Source organism: Felis catus, chromosome C2, assembly GCF_018350175.1.
Source record: "Felis catus isolate Fca126 chromosome C2, F.catus_Fca126_mat1.0, whole genome shotgun sequence".
NCBI classification, from domain to species: domain Eukaryota; kingdom Metazoa; phylum Chordata; class Mammalia; order Carnivora; family Felidae; genus Felis; species Felis catus.
Genome location: NC_058376.1, coordinates 140,005,884 through 140,026,992, shown reverse-complemented (window position 1 = coordinate 140,026,992; position 21,109 = coordinate 140,005,884). Strand labels below are relative to the sequence as shown.

General features: G+C 39.9%; 2 protein-coding genes across 4 annotated transcripts in view; one reads left to right on the top strand and one right to left on the bottom strand.

Annotated features, from left to right (window-relative positions):
- The window catches only part of UBE2E1 (ubiquitin conjugating enzyme E2 E1), an 81,586-nt gene that overhangs the window by 11,713 nt on the left and 48,764 nt on the right, over nucleotides 1-21,109 (bottom strand). The window lies entirely within an intron of this gene.
- Nucleotides 1-21,109, top strand: part of NKIRAS1 (NFKB inhibitor interacting Ras like 1) — a 108,784-nt gene that overhangs the window by 52,422 nt on the left and 35,253 nt on the right. The window lies entirely within an intron of this gene.

The window sequence follows — 21,109 nt, the reverse complement described above, 5'->3', positions numbered from 1 at the left end:
CCCAGCCTGTGTAAATGCATGAGAGCCCAGCCCTAGTCAGCCCTCAAATATACCAGAGGTTATGATAAATGGTGGTTGCTATTTTACACCACTTAGTTTAGGGCGTTCTGTAAGGCAGCAATAAAGAATGGGAACGCTCCCCAAGAAGAGCCTTCAGCCAAGGTGGGGTGGGACACCTTGATGGTGGGGTGGGACAATTCTGAGGCAAGGGCTTTATCCAGTTCCCCAGAGTTCACCTTAGGCAACTTTCACTGTGGGAACCTGGCTTAATAAAAGGCATCCTTTACTGACAGTCTTTCCTACCTTGTTTTATTTCCCATCACTACTTCTGTTCCTTATACCACTAAAAACCTACTTGTATTAGAATTCTCAACTTAAGGGTCTCCTTCTGGGGAAAGCAAAGTTCCACTGAAGTGAAACACACACAAAGGAAAAGATGAACAGATATGATTACATAAAAACTGAAAATCTGTAGGAGGAAGACAAAGAGATTACAAAAGGGTAGAGAAAAGATAACTGCAGTACATGATTAAAGGTTAATATCTTGACTATGAAAAAACTTGAAACAGACTAACAATAATAGATAAAGGACTTGGGCATTCCTCAAAAGAAACTTGTATGGCCAGTTAGCAAATTCTCAATCTTACTCAGACTCAAAGAAATGCAAATTAAACACAGAGGCACATTTACCTATCAGACTGGCAAAAATGTAAAAGACTGAAAATCTTTGGTGTCAAACTGTGTGATGAAATAGGCATTCTCTTCCACTGCTGGTGGGAGAGTAAATTAGTAATCCTAGATTGTGATTAGGTATAATGTATTCAAATATAAAACATATAAATATAAATACCCTTTGACACAGAAATTCTGCTTCTCAAAACTTACTCCAAAGAAATAAGTAGACACTTGCACAAGGCTGTAAGGATATTTATAAGAACCTTACGTATAATGCAAAAATCTCTGCAATGAGCTAAATTATCAATAGGAGATAGGTTAAACTGTGGTACAACCATACAATAGTATACAATGCAATACTGCTCCCGTCCCCAACTTACAGCCCTGTGAAAGCCACTAGTAACTATATGGGGTTTAAGGTGTCCTGTGGCCACATTAAAGGACAGTTTGGGCCCTACTACCATATAAAAGCTTCTACTATCGCCCTGTCCTGCCACTTCCTCCCGTCTCTCTTCAATTCAGATTCTCTTTCCTAACCTCCTTTTCTACCATGCTCCCAGATATGGTGCTGAGAGACAGACTGAATCCAGGAAGAGACTGCAAATCCTCCAACAGTGTAAATCAAGGGGGCTCAAGTTTACTCCAATGACAGCATACAAACAAGGCAGAGGGATCTGAAAGCCTACTCAGCAGACAGAATACCAACTGTTTGCTAAGATGATCTGTTCAATTTATCTAAATTGTCTAGATATCTAATAGTCAATTTATCTAATAGTTAAAACATGAAAAGATTTGAAGTGGGTGAATTTAACTGTAGGTAAATTGTGCCTTAAAAGTAGATAAAGCAGGGGTGCCTGGGTGACTCACGTCAGTTTAAGCATCCAGCTCTTGATTTCAGCTCAGGTCATGATCTCATGGTTGGTGAGTTCCAGCCCCATGATGACAGCATGGAGTCTGCTTAGGATTTCCTCTCTCTCTACTCTTCCTCCACTTGTGCGCACACTCACCTCCTCTCTCTCTCAAAATAAACTTTTTTTTTTTTTTTAACGTTTATTTATTTTTGAGACAGAGAGAGACAGAGCATGAACAGGGGAAGGTCAGAGAGAGGGAGACACAGAATCTGAAACAGCTCCAGGCTCTGAGCGGTCAGCACAGAGCCTGACGCGGGGCTCAAACTCACGGACCGCGAGATCATGACCTGAGCCAAAGTCAGCCGCCCAACCGACTGAGCCACCCAGGCGCCCCTCAAAATAAACTTTTTAAAAAAGTAGATAAAGCAGAGAAATTTGCAGAGAAATCAATCTTTTTTTTTTTTTATAACATTTATTCATTTTTGAGAGACAGAGAGAGACAGAGTGTGAGTGGGGGAAGGGCAGAGAGAGGGAGACAGAGGATCCGAAGCAAGCTCCAGGCTCTGAGCTGTCAGCAGAGTCCTGCACGGGGCTCAAACTTGTGAACGGCGAGATCATGCCCCTGAACTGAAGTTGGATGCTTAACCGACTGAGCCACTGAGGCACCCTAGAGAAATAAATCATTTTTAATAGTTGTTTCATAAATGAATTTTTTAGGGGTGCCTGGGTGGCTCAGTTAGTTGAGCGTCCAGCTCAGGTCATGATCTCATGGTTCCTGGGTTCAAGCCCCACATCAGGCTCTGTGCTAACAGCTCAGAGCCTGGAGCCGGCTTCGGATTCTGTGTCTCCCTCTCTCTCTGCCCCTCCCCAACTCGTGCTGTCTCCCTCTGTCTCAAAGATAGATAAACATCAAAAAACCAATTTTTTTTAAACAAATGAACTTTTTAATCTTTACCCAAATCCTTTATATCAGGAGAGGTAACAATATTTCAATTTTAAAGATGAGGAAACATTCAGGAGGTTGTGATATGTTTGTACAAAGTCCTAAAGCTAGGAAATCACACTTCTAGCCAATACAATCCAGGCTTTCCTATAGTGAGATTTTTTTCCAATACATCCATAGAGCTTCCAATAATATTATCTGCCTTTGGACTCCCCACCAATTTTGTTTAATCACATTTACTATTCCGCCTTTCCCACCTCGTTATTCCATTTCTCTTTTACATTTGGATGGAAGCTGGGATTAAACAGGAACAAGAAAATCTTGTGACCCGCAAAGAGGTGTTATTAAAACTTCTTAAAAATTGATTCAGTTTTTTTTGTAGAAATGAATTAACTGAAAATACATACCACACAGAGTACGACTTAGTGTGGAAGAGAGGGGATTTAATTATAATGTGATAACTGCAAAAATGATGAGAACCCCAAGCTTAATGAAAACCAAAGATGGGTTTTGGGAAACAAGCATCAGTTCAACTGAATAAGAGCCCAAATGTTATGCTCTTAAACTGCAAAAAGAACAAGAAACACGATTAAAAAAAGAACAAACTTTTTAAAAAAGGGGCTCGTTTACTCCAACAACAGTATACAAATATTTTTCAAAACAAGGCAGAGGGATCTGATAGCCTACTCGGCAGACATATCCACCGAATACCAAGCGTTTGCTAAGAGAAAAAAAACAGGCTAAAAAGGAGGTGGTATAAAACAGGACACCAACTTCCCCAGCTAATAAGTCACTGTGGTCCACTCTACTCCATTCCGTTCTAGTCCACAGTGGCACTGGGAGGTCCAGCCATCACTGGAATGACCTGCACTGAAATGGAGGTCAACCCCTGCCTGAGGATACAATATCACCCACTGCTCAATGCTCTGTGAAGCCGAGGCCTCTGCAACCTCTTGGTTCCCTCCCTCTCCTTCGCAGGATCTACAGCTCAGAACCACCAGGAAATCACAGGGTCAGGAGGTGAGGAGAGCTATTTACTGCACTTGGAGAGTCACTGCCTTCTTTCTTGGCCCCAGCTGGCCAGGAGAGAAAAGAGAAGGCTGTTTATATTTGCAAAGGGCTGAGAGTGTGAATGAGGGAGGCTATGCCCTGTGTGTCAAATGCAGGCTACGCTTGGAGGGGAGGATCTGCTCTGGCTCCTTGTTCCCTGCTAAATCTCCTCACCAAATCTCCGTCCTGCTGTCTGCACACACCCTTCTAGCTGAGGAGTGGAGACAGCGGTTTTAACAAAGCTAGGTGCTGCAGCAGCTGCTAAAGAGGCCCAAGGTGGAGCACTCCCATGTGACATCTCCCAGCTGCCCAAGTCTAACAAGTCTACTCCTAGCACTGGTAAGCAGACACACATGACCTTCTCCGTGGCCACTGACCAGCTATCATTCTGGCTTGTAAAACATGAAAAACGCTCGCCAAGAACAGCTAAGGTATACACCTATTCAGGGTAAGTTTTATGGGAAAAGCCAAAAGGGAAGAAAAGTTCTGATGAAGAGAGGAGGGGGCAGTTGTTCCAAGCCTCAGGTGAGGAGTCTGGCTGAGGGGTACAAAATGTGGCTAACAGCCCACAGACATGCTTGGAAAATAAGGTTAAAAAAGAGGATACGAATAATGAAGTAAGTGGGGAAACTTTAATCTCTGATTTTTCCCCCTTCTTAGAACAACAACAACAACAACAACAACAACAACAACAAAACCCAACCCTGATTTAAGTATTGGACCAGAGGGGAAAGACAACTATCTCCAAACACATACATAAACATGACAGATTGAATACATATGCCAACTTTTTTTTTTTTTACTCCTTCTGCAAACTCTGACATGACATTGAAGATATTTTCTTTAAGGCATAAACCTACAAAGATGAGAAGAAAAGGAAAGGAGACAATATCAACACGAGTTCAGAAGCTAGGAGGCAAATGAGCAAATGGTTAAAGGACACAACATCCAACACACTGAAGACACCGAGTCATAAACCGGTTGTGAAGAAAGCCAAAATCAAGCCAGATACACCATATAACCCTCCCAAAGACAGCAATTTATGGTGCTGTGGAAGTTGAGAATCAGGAAGGGGAAGGTTCTAAAATAAGGACTGGTGAAAAGTCCAATTCCAAGACCCTGTGTGACAGGCAGAATTTTTGGATGGGCAGCACGATGATCTCCCCCCTAAATCATCTCCACGTGAGCGTGGGCAGAAGCTGTAACTTGCTTCTCCCCAACAGAAAAAGGCAAAGTTGATAGGACCCCACTCCCTGAATCAGGTTACGTTTTCTGTAAAATGTTATGTTCTAGAAGACTCAGTCGTAGCTGACCACAGAGAGAGAGAGAGAGAAGGGAGCAAGCAGCTATGATACACATTGCCCATGGAGAGGGCCAGAGAACTGCCAGGGTCCCTAAGAGCAACTGACTTCAGTCCTACAGCTGCAGGGAAAGGAACTCTATGTCACAACTACATTAGCTCAGAAGAGAACCCTGAGCGACAGATGAGCACATAGGCTAGCTGGTTCCTTCACTTTGGCCCTGAAAAGACGCTGAACAGAGGTCTAAGCTGTACCCCAACTCCTAGCCCATGTGAACTGTACATTCTAAATGTGGGTATTGTTTTGAACTGCTAAAGTTGTGGCGGGTTGTTACACAGCAATAGAAATCCTGCCAGACTGGGGTTTATTTTCTGGAGAGGTTTAAAACTGGGGTCTCTGAACCAGGGGACATTAATATGGATGAGGGCAGAGGTGCTGTACTGACAATGAGCTTACGCATGCCCAACAATAAGATCCCCAGTTTTCTTCCTCAGCGCCCAGAACAAAGCCTGGCCTTCACCCTCTAGGCAGTCAGTTTCCTTTGGGGAATGTTAACAGCTCAGAGGAAAGATCTCAATAAACTTATATTAAAGGCCCCCTATGTAACAGATAAGCAAGAAACATGGTTCTTCTCTAAAACAGCAAAGATCAAAACAAACTACAAGACAGTCAATTAGAGAAAACAAATTACAAAGAAGATTTTAAAATAAACTGAATTACTAATATCCAGAGAGACAGAAGATACTGCACTAATGAAACAAGAATATGGCCAAAACAAAACAGTATTCAGAAAAGAAGAGGAGGTGGGGGTGAAGTGGGATGAAGGGGGGTGGGTGAAGGTGGCCAAAAGGTACAAACTTCCAGGTGTAAGATAAATAAGTTCCGGGGATGTAATCCACAGCATGGTGGCAACAGTTAACACTGTATCACATATTTGAAAGCTGCTACCAGAGTAGATCTTAAAAGTTCTCTTGACACACACACAAATTCAATGTCTGGTGATAGATGTTAACTAAATTTATTGTGGTAAAGTCATTATGCAATATATACATAAATCATTATGTTCTACACCTTAAACGAATACAATGTTATATCTCAATAGAATGGGGGGGGGGGAGAGGAACTTTTAGCAACTAAAAATGAAAGCAAACATATTTCAACATAATAAAGGCCACGTGTGACAAACCTACAGCTAACATCATACTGAATAGTGAACAACTGAAAGCTTTTTCTCTAAGATCAGGAAAAAGATGAGGGTCTCGATATCCACTCTCACCATTTTATTCAACATAGTACTAAAGTCCTCGCCACAGAAATTAGAGAAGAAAAAGAAATAAAAAGAATCCAATTGTTAAGAAAGAAGTAAAACGGACTACCCACAGATGGCGTAATACTATATATACAATACCCTACGGACTCCACCAAAAAACCGTCACAGAATAAATGAATTTAGTAAAGCTGCAGGATACAAAATTAGTAAATACATAAAAATCTATTGCACGTCTATACACTAATAATGAAGTAGCAGAAAAAGAACTTAGGAAAAAATCTCTTTCACAATTATACCAAAAATAATGACATATCAGGAATAAATTTAACCGATGAGGTGAAAAGACCTATACTCTGAAAACTATAAGACACTGATGAAAGAAATTGAAGATGACACAAATAGAAAAACACACAATGCTCCTGGACTGGAAGAATACTGCTAAAATGCCCATACTACCCAAAGCAATATACAGATTCAATGCAATCCCTATCAACATATCAAGAGTATTTTTCACAGAGCTAGAACAAATAATCCTAAAATTTGTACGGAAACACAAAAGACTGTGGATAGCCAAAGCAATCTTGAGAAAGAAGAACAAAGCTGGAGGTATCATAGTCCCAGATTTCAAACTATATTCCAAAGCTGTAGTAACAAAAACAATATGGTACTGTGACAAAAATATACACAGAGATCAATGGAACAGAATAGAGAACCCCGAAATAAACCCACGGGTGAATTAATCTACAACAAAGGAGGCAAGCATATACAATGGGGAAAGAAAGTCTTGTCAATAAATGGTGTTGGGAAAACTGGACAGCTACATGCAAAAGAATGAAACTGGACCACTTTCTTACACCATACACAAAAATAAACTCAAAATGGATTAAAGACCTAACTGTAAGGATCAGAAACAAACCATAAAACTCCTCAAAGAAAACATAGGCAGTAATCTCTTGGACGTCAGCCTTAGCAACATTTTTCTGGATATGTCTCCCCAGGCAAAGGAAACAAACGCAAAAACTAATAAAAATAAATAATAATAAAAATATATATGTATGTATGTGTATATATATAACTACACCAAAATACAAAGCTTCTACACAACGAAGGAAACTATCAAAATGAAAAGGCAAACTACAGAATGAGAAGACATTTGCAAATGATTATCCAAAGGGGTTAATATCCAAATTACTTACGAATGCATACAAATCAATACCAAAAAAATTAATAATCTGATTTGAAAATGAGCAGAGGACCTGAATAGATATTTCTCCAAAGATGGAGAGATGGGCTAACAGAGACATGAAAAGATGCTCAGTATCACTCATCATCAGGGAAATGCAAATCAAAAGCACAATGAGATACAATCTCACCCCAGTCAAATGTCTATCATCAAAAAGACAAGAAATAACAAGTGTTGGCAAGGATGTAGAAAAGGAAACTCTTCTGCACTGTAAGTGAGAATGTACACTGGTGTGACCGCTGTGGAAAACAGTATGGAGGTTCCTCAAAAATTAGAAATACTCAATGATCCAGTAATTCCCCTTCTGGGTATTTACCAGAGAAAAAGAAAGCACTAATTTGAAAAGATACATGCACCCCAATGTTTACTGAAGCATTATTTACAACAGCCAAGACACAGAAAGAACCTAAGTGTCCACTGACAGATGAACGGATAAAGAAGTGGTTATATATATAAAAGAGTGTGTGTGTACGTACACACACACACACACATACACACACACACACCAGAGTATTACTCAGCCATAAAAAAGAATGCAATCTTGCCATCTGTGGCAACACAGATGGACCTAGGGGGTATTACACCAAGTGAAATAAGTCAGACTGAGAAAGACAATTATTGTATGATTTTACTTATATGTGAAATCTTTAAAAACAAAGCAAATGAGTGAACCAACAGAAAACAGACTCATAGATACAGAAGAAAAGGAAAAAAAAAACTGGTAGTTGCCACAGGGAGGGGAGTAGAGGATAGGCAAAATAGGCAAAGGGGATTAAAAGGTACAAACTTCCAGTTATAAGACAAGTAACAGAGATAAGTGCAGCAAAGGGAATATATTCAATAATATTTTAATAACTTCGTATGGTAACTACATTTACAGTAAACACTACATAATGTATAGAACTGGAATCACTAATCTACATCTGCAATTAACATTTTATCAACAATACTTCAATTACACCATGAACAAAAAATTTTTCAAAAATACAATGAAGGGTAAAGTTGAAATCTCCCCAAAAAAGTAGAAAAAAGGTTAAAAAAAATAGAGAAAACACACAATTTTTCTGTTACGGACATGGGTGTCTTCTGCAGGAATGTAGCTGAAAATGGAACTGGAAAGACTAAATGGGAATAAATCACAAAGGGCCTTAAATGCCTACCAAACCATTTAGATTTTAGCAGCTTTGCACCTACAGGAGTGAAGCGAAGAAACAGTCACTGTTTTAAGAAGTAGACAACTTTAGAGGCGCCTGAGTGGTTCAGTCAGTTAAGCATCTGACCAGCTCAGATCATGATCTCACAGTATGTGGGTTTGAGCCCTATGTCGGGCAGCTCTGTGCTGACAGCTCAGAGGATGGAGCCTGCTTCAGATACTGTGTCTCCCTCTCCCTCTCCCTCTGCCCCTTCCCCTGCTCACACTCTATGCCTCTCAAAAATAAATGTAAAAAAAAAAAAAAAAAAAAAAAAAGTAGACAACTCTAAACACCAAAAACATCAACCTATTCAGAAATAGGAAACTACAGACGCAATCTTCAATGCCTGAGGCAGAGAGCCTAATTAGGGTACTATAGAAATCCAACAACCTGGATTATTAGAGCAGGGACAGTAAAAACAAAATTATCCAGGAGGAAATCATAAGTACTTCACGGTAACAATCCTCCAGGGTTATCAATAAAGATCTTCTGACATCAATACATACACAAATAAGATGCCTACATCCAATTCTCGATGCGCAGCAAGAGACCAGAGGGGTCTCTCCGTGGCCTGGCTAACCTCCCAGCAGTATCGTCAACCAGATATGCCAAACAGCACCACACATGTAGCACTTAGTTTTCATTTGCTAAATAAACAAAATGTGAGCTTATGTACATAATCTTGCACGTTTAACATAGTATTAACATTACAAAAAACTATCAAACTGACTACCCCGATTTTAGTTCAGAAAATATTTATCATTAGTTATATGCTTAACTGGTATTTGTTGTTATATGCAGTAGTTAAAAAATATAATGTACATGCTATTTTAGGTACTGTCTAGGTTTCTTTAAGAAGTTAAAAATATTAGGCTTAATATTCTTTTGAAAAACACCATTTAAATAGGTTTATGGCTTTATTTAAATGGATTTAGGCCTTATAGCAAATAAAGTATTTTGAAAAGAAACGTATTTTGAAGTATTTTGAAAAGAAACGTATCTCCCAATTGGTTTATCTGGCAGCTTGGTTGAGTGGTGCTGTTTCTTTCTTTTCTTTCTTTCTTTTCTTTTTTTTTTTTTTTGTTGTTTGTTTTTGAGAGAGAGAGTGTGCGCGCGCACATGAGTGGGGGAGGGGCAAAGAGAGAGGGAGACACAAAATCTGAAGCGGGGCTCAAACCCATGAACTGTGGAATCATGAAGCAAGCCGAAGTCAGATGCTTAACCTCCTGAGCCACCCAGGTGCCCCTGGGATTGTGCTTCTTTTAAGAACCAGGGCTGAAAAGGAAAAGAGAAGAGGAGAGAAGAGAGAAGAGAGAAGAGAGAAGAGAGAAGAGAGAAGAGAAGAGAAGAGAAAAGAAAAAAAGAAAAGAAAAGAAGAGGAAAAAAAAGAACCAGGGCTCACAGTTTATAAAGATTCACAAACAAGCACATTCAACGACACATAAGCATGAGGTAAAATGAATTCCAACATAAACTCAGGCGAGCCACTAAAATCCAGTGGATTTTTAACCACTAATTACACCTCTACCAGAATTTAGTTAACTAAAAGCATTGTCAATATTTAGCCATTTTAGTGTTTTGTTAACGTCCGCTTACACTGTGCACCACACAGAGCCACGAGGAGGCGTACGAACTAAGACAGGGCCAAAGTGATAAAACAAAATCAGAGCGGTCAAGATTTGTTTAGCAAAACAACACCGTCAGTGAGGCACAGTCACCAGCATGGAGGAGGAGCAGCTGCAGCACCAACCCCCCAGAAACCTGATCAGAGGACAGAACGTTCATCCGCGCGGCCAAGGTGAAAGCACCCGGAAGCCAAGGAGCAGACAGCTGCTAGAGCGGGCAGGCTGACACAGGAATGCGCCTGAGTTCCAGTCTGGTAGGGCAAAAAGCCTTCGTCCGTCAGCAAGAATAATGTTAATCAGAGCCATCCTCCACTTCAAGCGACACTTACACATCTGCTTTGTACAAAATGTACGCACAGGACATGGTTCTGGAGAAGAATCACCTCCTCGAAGGAAAGTAAAGGAAAATTTCAGTGGCTCTGGCGGTTGTGGCTGATGGACACGGAAGAGTGAAAGTAGCATATAAAATAAATCTACACGTGTTTTATGATACTACAATAAGCCAATTAAAAAAATCCACTTACACTTCTGTTCAACATTACGCTATGTAGAAAATTCTTACAAGATTCACAAACACGGTACAAGTTAGTAACTATCCTCCTAAAACTCCCCTCTAAGATGAAGGTCAACAACAAATGATTAGAATACAAGGCGGATTGTTAGAAGGATAAAAGGGAAGTGGAACAGGTGTGAACTCCAGTGAGGGTGGCTTCAAAATGGGCCAAAATGAACATATGGGAAATCCTCTTTCTTCCCTTCCCTCTTGCACACGCGTGCAAACATGCCAGCTTTCAACCACAAGAGCTCCCTTTCTTTCACTTGTGAGGTGAAGTGGGAGAAAAGAGGACAAGTATTTAGAACACATTTCCCAAAATGAACAGCCTCAGTGAAGTAGGTCAGTGATTCTTACAAGTCCAAAACCAAGCTTCCACCAAAATGTAAAGAATCAGGGGAAAAGGGTACAGTATTTGCTTTTCATAAACTTTAATTTATTTAATAAAAAGTCCTGTCTGTTTTGATGATCAAGTTCTTCCTATTTTGTGATAAAATTATCCTTCCTTTTGTGAACTGCTGATGACAGTAGATGGTGATTTTGTTTTCAACGTCCTTGCAAGACAAAATAAAATTAGCAACCCTGTATCAGCCCCCTGTGGGTTGAGATTCCAAATTTATTACTGTACTAACAGCTTTTGCCTGTAGCCCTGGGTGGTATCTGCCCCAGCATTTCCACAGAGAAAAGGACTGGTCCCAAGTCTGGGGCTCAGCTAGCCCAGCACCTCTCAAGTGTCCTCAGGCTCCCAGCCTCTCTCCAGAGAACCCAGGCAAGGCTGCTGCCACCCTCCCACATCCCACTGGCCCCTCTAGCACGCAGACCCGTCCCTGAGAGGAACACACACTGGCGGCAGCTTCCATGTGCAGAGAAGGGTCACAAGTTGCTTCCAAACCACAAGCGGGTCCCGACTCTCTCACCAGACACCGCACTGATGAGAGACAAGTTCCTCCCAAGTGGCAGGTGCAGTGAAACCTCTTTGTGCCAAACTATTTCCTAAATAAATCCGGTGTAACTTTGTCTTGGCTGGTACACATCTCCAGTCTGATGGGCAACCAACAAGGTACACGTTTTGGAAAGAACGTCTTAAAACACAGAATGTGTCATTTTATTTACCTTGGCATCCCTTCCTCCCTCAAACTTCAATTCTCCCACATGAAAATTTCTATCTTCAATTCCTTTTTCCTTCTTTCCCCCCTTCATTTTAGATGTACATCTTTCCAAGACAAATGTGGTCCACCAAAGTCCTCTCCCACTTTATCAATGAATCAAACATTTGGTTATAAAAAGTTCAAACTCTGCCATGCAAAGAGAAACACAACTAAACAGAGTCTCCTCTTAAATACACTCCCAAATACCTCTACCCCTTCAAGCTGCCAGTCCAGCTTTCTCCTGCCTTTTAGAGGTAACTTTCCGCTTCTATCTACATACAAATCCTTGCACCTGAGATTCAATCCTGCTTTACCTCAATATTCCAATCAACTGTTCTCTTAAAGGTACCAATGACCTTCCAATCTCAAAATCAAATGGCACTTCTGACTTCCTTCATCAGCCTTTTTATCAAGAACACTTCCTAAAACTTGCCAATCATGACCTTAATTCTCTGATTTTCAGCTTAATTCCCCTTGTACCTCTGAACTTCCCTCTCCCCTTTTTAAAGACTCTCCCTATTAATCTGTCAGAGCACAGGGACAAATCCCTGCCCCTTCTGCTCAGGCCATGATCTCACGGTTTGTGGGATCGAGTCCTGCATCGAGCTCTGCGCTGACAGCACAAAGCCTGTTTGGGATTCTTTCCCTCTCACTGCGCTTCTCCTTCTCACGTTTTCTCTCCCTTGCTTTTTAAAAAAAAAAAAAAAAAAAAAAAAAAATTAATTAATAAAAAGAGAGAGCTGCATTTCACGGGAGGGTTTGGATATGTGTGAGGTCCAGAGTGGCCTTAAGGGACAATGGAAGGAGAAACGGAGAAGGCAAAGTCAGAATCTGATACAAGTTTAGTAGGTAATCTTAGCTTACCATCTAAACAGTTATTAGACCTTGACAATGCACTAGAAAAATAATGTCTGCTACAAAGCAGTGACTTTCAAACCATACTCCAGATGGAGGAATAAGGCTGTGATGTTTTAAATGCTTCATTTCCCTGAAATCTGTTTTTTTGTGTTTTTTTTAAAAATTTTTTTTTCAATGTTTATTTTTTTTGGGACAGAGAGAGACAGAGCATGAACGGGGGAGGGGCAGAGAGAGAGGGAGACACAGAATCGGAAACAGGCTCCAGGCTCTTAGCCATCAGCCCAGAGCCTGACACGGGGCTCGAACTCACGGACCGCGAGATCGTGACCTGGCTGAAGTCGGACGCTTAACCGACTGCGCCACCCAGGCGCCCCCCTGAAATCTGTTTTAAGAAAAGGGTCATAATGCTTTCAAAACCTTTCAAAGTACACTTAATAGTATGATAAAACTAAACACACAAGGAACCTGAAAATAAGAACAGCGTACAAATAAATTCCAGTTCAGCCCTCAGTTTCCTCATGTGGCAAGTGTAGCCAGTAATATCCTCACACCACCTCACTGAACTGTGAAAAAGCAAAGCAAGTAAAGTGGCTTTGAGCCCTACAGCACTATTTAACCCACGCAATTATTTTTAAAGCAATAAGTGCTAAATGTTCCAGAGAAGTAATGATGGCTTATTTGAGTATTAATAACAGCTATCACAGAAATCTAAAGCTACATTTTGGCTTTCTAATAATCAAGTTAATCTTTTCATTTTAAAGATCAAATTAATATGGCAAAATTCCAGAAAGCTAACGAAGGTATTATACTGACATCAAATAAAAACATTAAAATCATATCAATTACTAAGGTATGTACTGATTTAATAAAATTTAAAATTTAAAAACATAAACTTGTAAGAATGGTGGAAGTGCTTCCTACAGAAGACTGCAAATTTGTAACCCTTACTAAGAGACATTTTAGAGATCTACCTTTTTAAGCCCAGACTGTTTTAAGAATGCTTTAATTTCACCACTACACAGTGAATTCTATATTTCTGTATTAGATACATACCTGCTCTGTGAATCTGTGAGTTGAAAAAATATTCCTCAATTTAATTTCACAGCTATAGTCTCACAAATAATTACTCTAAAGTAATAAAAATTATACTTGAAAATCCTAACCTGTTCAGAGAACAATTTGCTTTCATAAATGTGAAGCCTCTATCATGCATTTAACTCTCCCATAAAATAACACCAAGAAGTTAGAGGAGTAATTAATCCACATATTCATTAAAAGGAGGCATTTAAAAATTTACTTCTTAGTAAATCTCATTTAAAAGCAGTATCATGATCCTAGGTATTTAACAGAATTTCCTAGCTTTTGTAAAAGCCGCAAGGTGCTGCTTCCTTCCACAGAACACACATGAAAGTTATTATTCTTTTACTAGCTATTAATGAAATAGATCCTAACTTACTTGAAATTCCTATGTAGACCTTTAATTGAGAAGGTTAATAACTTATTAGTTAGGATCTTTTCAGTTAGAAGCGCAGATACCTACCATAAATAAGCCTGAGCCCAAAGAAGGATTTATTGGCCCACGTAATTTAAAAAACACCAAGGGAGGGCCGAAAGGAATAAATAGTGTCATTAAGAGCTCACCATCTCAACTATGGGTTGGCTATCCATACATGATGGCTTAGAAAAGACAGACATGAGGAATTTAAGACTCATACACAATGCACAGCTACCTCAGGAAAAGGGTAGCTTTTCCTTCCCTTTTTGAAGAGCCCTCCTCAATACTACTGCCATTAGGTTAAATACACTGCTTGAAAATGATCACTGTTGTTAGAAGCTCTGGTGGGCTGGGCTTGAGTCATGTACCACTCTTGGAGTCAGGAGAGACTTTTTTTTTTTTTTTTTTTTTTTTTAGAGAGAGGCACATTGAGTGGGGGTGGGGGAAAGACGGAGGCGAAAAGAGAGAGAATCTCAAGCAAGCTCCATGCTCGGTGCAGAGCCTGACATGGGGCTCAAACTCACAATGCTGGGATCATGACCTGAGCTGAAATCAAGAGGTGGACGCTCAACTGACTGAGCCACCCAGGCACCCCAGGGGAGACTCTTGATGGAATGAAAGGGTCATTATAAAATGAGGGGTGTTGGTACCCTAATGGGATGTTAGGTGAACAAATAACTATGTTGGCCATGGGGTAGTGTTCCTCAAAAACTACCACCAGGGATTTCTGAGGAGCACTGACAGACTATCAAATGCAAAACTTATACAAAGCAGGACTACTACAGGCTTACATGCAGTTTTTCTCAATAACTTACTCCTTATCAAGAAACAAGTAGTTACACTGACAAATGCTTCCTTTCCCCTGCCAACTCTACTCTACCCATTTAATCTTAAAAGCAGAATCATGAACACAAATGTGTAACAGACTGAAATTTAATAGTTAACATTGTAAAACTTCAAGAAGAAAGCACAGGGGAAAATCTTTATAATCATGGGGTAGGAAAAGAATTCCTAGGACAAGAAAAGTATGAACTATACAAGAAAAAAGCCAACATACTGAACTTCATAAAAATGGAAAAGTTTAGGGGCACCTGGGTGGCTCAGTAGGTTAAGTGGCCGACTTCGGCTCAGGTCATGATCTCACAGTTTGTGAGTTCAAGCCCCGTGTCGGGCTCTGTGCGGACAGCTTGGAGCCTGAAGCCCACTCTAGATCCTGCGTCTCCGTCTTTCTCTGCCCCTCCCCTGCTTGCATTCAGTCTCTCTCTCTCAAAAAAAGAATAAATATTAAAAAAATTAGATTAGCTCTTAAAAAGACAGTATTGAGAAACCCACATCTGACATCGTATGTTATGGGTGAGACACTGAGTGCTCTCCCCCCAAGATCAAGACGAACATGTCCACTGTTGCTACTTCTCTTCAAAACTGTACTGGAAGTTCTAGCCAATACAATTAGACAAGAAAACGAAGTAAAAAGCATTCAGATCGGAAAAGAAGTAAAGCCATCTCTATTTACAGATAACATGATCTTGTAGAGAGAAAATCCTAAGTGATCCACTAAAAAACTATTAGACTAATAAAGGAGCTGAGAAAGGTTTTAGGGTACAAAATCAAAATATATAAAAGCTGACTATAGAGGCACCTGGATGGCTCAGTTGGTTAAGCCTCTGACTCTTGGTTTTGGCTCAGGTCATGATCTCATGAATTCATGAGTTCAAGCCTTGTGTCAGGCTCTCTGCTAACAGCATGTAGGCTTCTTGGCATTACTGGTCTCCCTCTCTGCCCCTCACCAACTCGCATTCTTTCTCTTTCAAAAATGAATAAACATTAGAAAAGAAAAAGGCTGATTTTACCACATTTACCATTTTACCAATGAATAATGGCAAAATAAAAAAAATTTTAATTCCATTTATAATTCCATCACAAAGAACAAAAGAAGTGCAAAATGTGTACACTGGAAACTACAAAACAGCATTGAAAGAAATTAAACAAGATCTAAATAGAACTGAAATGACATCTCAGGTTTTCAGATCAAAATTCAGTATTAAGATAGAAGTATCTCCCAAATTGTTCCACAGACTCAATGCAATCCCTATAAAAATTCCAGCTGGATTTTTTTTTTTTACAGAAATTGATGAGCAGATGCTAAAATTTATATGAAAATGCAGGGACCCAGAATTGCCAAAACGATCTCAAAAAAGAGTTAAGTTTGAAGACTCATATGTCTCAGTTTCAAAACTTACTACAAAGCTACAGACACTAAGGCAGTGTGGTACTAGCCTAAGGCTATACATACAGTTCGATGGGAGAGAACTGAGAGAAATAAACCCCCACATTCATTTACTTACTTTTTTTTATTTTTATTTTATTTTTAATTTACATCCAAATTAGCTAGCATACAGTGCAACAGTGATTTCAGGAGTAGATTCCTTAGTGCCCCTTACCCATTTAGCCCATGCCCCCCTCCCACAGCCTGTTTGTTCTTCATATTTAAGAGTCTCTTATGTTTTGTCCCCCTCCCTGTTTTTATATTATTTTTGTTTCCCTTCCCTTATGTTCATCTGTTTTGTAACTTAAAGTCCTCATATGAATGAAGTCATATGACATTTGTCTTTCTCTAATTTCACTTAGCATAATATCCTCTGGTTCCATCCACATAGTTGCAAATGGCAAGATTTCATTCTTTTTGATTGCCAAGTAAAACTCCATTGTGTGTGTGTGTGTGTGTATATATATATATATATATATATATATATATCACATCTTCTTTATCCATTCACCCATTGATGGAAATTTGGGCTCTTTGCATACTTTGGCTATTGATAGTGCTGCTATAAACACTGGGGTGTATATGTCCCTTCAAAACAGCGCACCTGTATCCCTTGGATACATACCTGGTAGTGCAATTACTGGGTCGTAGGGTAGTTCTATTTTTAATTTTTTAATTTTTTTTTTTTTAACGTTTATTCGTTTCTGAGACAGAGACAGAACATGAACGGGAGAGGGTCAGAGAGAGAGGGAGACACAGAATCTGAAACAGGCTCCAGGCTCTGAGCTGTCAGCACAGAGCCTGACGCGGGGTTCGAACTCATGGACTGTGAGATCATGACCTGAGCCAAAGTCGGACGCCTAACTGACTGAGCCATCCAGGCGGCCTTGTATTTTTAATTTTTTGAGGAACCTCCATACTGTTTTCCAGAGTGGCTGCACCAGCTTGCATTCTCACCAACAATGCAAAAGAGATCCTCTTTCTCTGCATCCTCGCCAACATCTGAGGATGTTGCCTGAGTTGTTAATGTTAGCCATTCTGACAGATGTAAGGTGGTATCTCATTGTGGGTTTGATTTGTATTTCCCTGATGATGCGTGATGTTAAGCATTTTTTCATGTGTCGGTTGGCCATCTGGATGTCTTTGGAGAAGTGTCTATTCATGTCTTTTGCCCATTTCTTCACTAGATTATTTGTTTTTTGGGTGTTGAGTTTGATAAGTTCTTTATAGATTTTGGACACTAACCCTTTATCTGATATGTCCATTGCAAATATCTTCTCCCATTCTGTCGGTTGCCTTTTAGTTTTGCTGTTTCCTTCACTGTGCAGAAGCTTTTTATTTTGATGAGGTCCCAGTAGTTCATTTTTGCTTTTGATAAACCCCCACACTTAGGGTAAACTGACTGTCAACAAGACTGCCAAGGCAACTGAGTGGGGAAACAACAGTCTTTTTACCAAATGGTGCTGGCCCAGGAAGCCACATGCTAAAGAATGAAGGGAAGCTGGATCCATTCCTCATACCACGCACAAAAACTAACTCAAAGTAGATCACTGACTTAAATGTAAGAACTAAAAGTATAAAACTCTTAGAAGAAAACAAGAGCAAATATTTGTGATTTGGGGTCAGATAATGGTATCTCAGCTACAACTCCAAAAAAGCACATGCAACAAAAGAAAAAATAGATAAATTGGGACTTCATCAAAATCACAAACTTTTGGGCTGCAAACAATACCGTCAAAAAAAAATGAAGAGACAGGGGCGCCTGGGTGGCTCAGTCAGTTACGTGACTGACTTTGGCTCAGGTCATGACCTCACGGTTCGTGAGTTCAAGTCCCGTGTCAGGCTCCGTATGGACAGCACAGAGCCTGGAGCCTGCTTCAGATTCTGTGTCTCCCTCTCTCTCTGCCCTTCCCCCACTCACATTCTGTCTCTCTCTTTCAAAAATAAACATTAAAAAAATTTTTTTTAAATGACAACACACAGAATGGTAGAAAATATTTGCAAATCATGTTCCTGAAAGGGACTTTTATATGGAATATAAAGAATTTTTCAATCTGTCATAAAAAGACAAAGCAAATTTTCAAATGGGCAAAGGATATAGACATTCCTCCCAAGAAGATATACAATAGCTAATAAGCACATAAAAAGATGCTCAACATCATAGCTATTAGAAAAACGCAAATCAAAGCTACAATGAGACACCACTTTGCACCCACTAGCTGGCTATAATCAAACACAGATAATAACAAGTGTTGGCTAGATGGAAACACAAAATAGTGTATCCACTATGGAAAACAGTTTTGCAATTCCTCAAAATGTCATCCCCTTTTGGCCTTCCGTTTAAATCCTTCCCCAATCTTCCTAAAGGTCTAAAATTTTCTCTGACTGCACTTTTGTTTCACTCATGTGTGACCTGCCAGGGCAGTTAGTGATCTTATCACATATTTGGGCATTTAATTAACTGTCCTGTTATTTTTCTTGAAGATGTGTTGTGATTACCCTCCTCTGAGCTCTGTAAGGATAAAGATATACTTGGGCAAGAGAACATGATGAGACCTAACATTTTATTAAGTATCTGCTTGGCTAAATACTTAATATACATTATCTTAAAACAAGTTTTTTTTAAATAATTTTTTAAGTTTATTTATTATTGAGAGAGAGAGAGAGCACGAGCTGGGGAGGGGCACAGAGAGAGAGACACACAGAATCCGAAACAGGCTCCAGACTCTGAGCTGTCAACATAGATCCTGATGCAGGGCTTAAACTCACATAACTGTGAGATCATGGCTGAGCCGAAGTCAGATACTTTAACTGACTGAGCCACCCAGGTGTCCCTTAAAACAAGTTTTAAAGTCTGAGCTTGAGTTTCTTCACGTATAAATCATGATACTACTATAAAGGCCTGTTGTAAAAACAGAAGGAAAAGTTCAAGATACCTTAAGTTAAAAAAGCAAGGTGTGGAACAGTGTCCCTAACATATTACAAACTGTGTTGATAGAAAAATGGAGGTAGGGGAGGATGGGGTGTGTGTCTGTGTTTCTACAGATTAAATATACCTAAAGTAACTTGTACAGCAAATTGACAACAGCAATTGCCTTTCAGGCTGGAAACAGGAAAACTTATTTTTCTCTTTACCCTTTTCTACTGTTTGAATTGTCTATCATGTGCCATCACTAGTTCTAAAAATTTATTTTTTTAATTTTTATTTTTTTAGCGTTTATTTTTATTTTTGAGAGCGAGAGAGAGAGAGCGAGAGAGAGAGAGAGGGCGCACAAGCAGGAAATGGGAAGAGAGAGAAGGAGACATAGAATCCGAAGTAAGGTCCAGGCTCTGAGCTGTCAGCACTGAGCCTGACGTGGGGCTCAAACTCACCAATAAGAACACCATGACCCAAGCCCAAGTCAGATGCTTAACTGACTGAGCCACCCAGGAGCCCCTTTAGTTTTTATTTGAGAGAGAGAGAGACAGAGAGAGAGAGAGAGTGTGCGCGCGAGCGCGCGCGTGCGAGCAGGGGAGAGGGGAAGAGGGGAGAATCTTAAGCAGGTTCCACACTCACTCAGCAAGGAGCCCGACACAGGGCTCGTGACCTGAGACAAAATCAAGAGGATGCTCAACTGACTGAGCCACCTGGGTGCCCCAAAATAAAACTTTAAAAAATTACATGTACACATACCCAAACACATACAGATGTATGAAATACATTTTTAAAATATTAAGGTAGGGGCGCCTGGGTGGCTCAGTCGGTTGAGCGTCCGACTTCAGCTCAGGTCACGATCTCACGGTCCGTGAGTTCGAGCCCCGCGTCGGGCTCTGGGCTGATGGCTCAGAGCCTGGAGCCTGCTTCCGATTCTGTGTCTCCCTCTCTCTCTGCCCCTCCCCCATTCATGCTCTGTCTCTCTCTGTCTCAAAAATAAAAAAACATTAAAAAAAATTTTTTTTAAATAAAAAATAAAAAAAATAAAATATTAAGGTAAAAACAAACTTCATTTCAGTTGTAATCATCCTACTAATATTTATCACCACCCTTACTTTCTTTGAAAGTGCTTATTTTGACATCATGTTCTACTGAAACATGACACTAATTTACTGGATGTCTTCTTTTCATGTAGGAAATTAAAAGACTCACCAACCTTTATGTTAATTAGTATTGTATGTGCTTGGTGAACGAAGTGACTACACATCCTGGTCTGCCCAAAATCCTGCTTTATGCCTACGGTCCTGGCATAATTACCAATGATAATTATATGGTCCCTCTACTAATGGACCAAAGGGAAAAGAACTTTACGCTTCTTGGAACATCAATCAGGAGAACCATTCCATCAACTTAGGGAAAAAAAGTATGACAATCTTTTATAGCAAATTCCTCCTTTGGAAGTACCAAGAAGGGTTTAAAACATGACTAACATTTTGACCTCACACAGCACACCTGGCCCCTGCCCTCAGACTATTTCAAATTGGTAGTTATTTGTTCATCCTGATAAATCAATGTAAAAGAAAAAAACCAAAACAACAGCAGCAGCAACAAGCAGACACTGCACTACTGTTACCTTAAATAGAAAAAAAAGGCCACTTCTATCTTTCAACTCTAACAATTCCATCGTAAGTGGTATTTTTCAGGATATAGTAAATATAACTTAA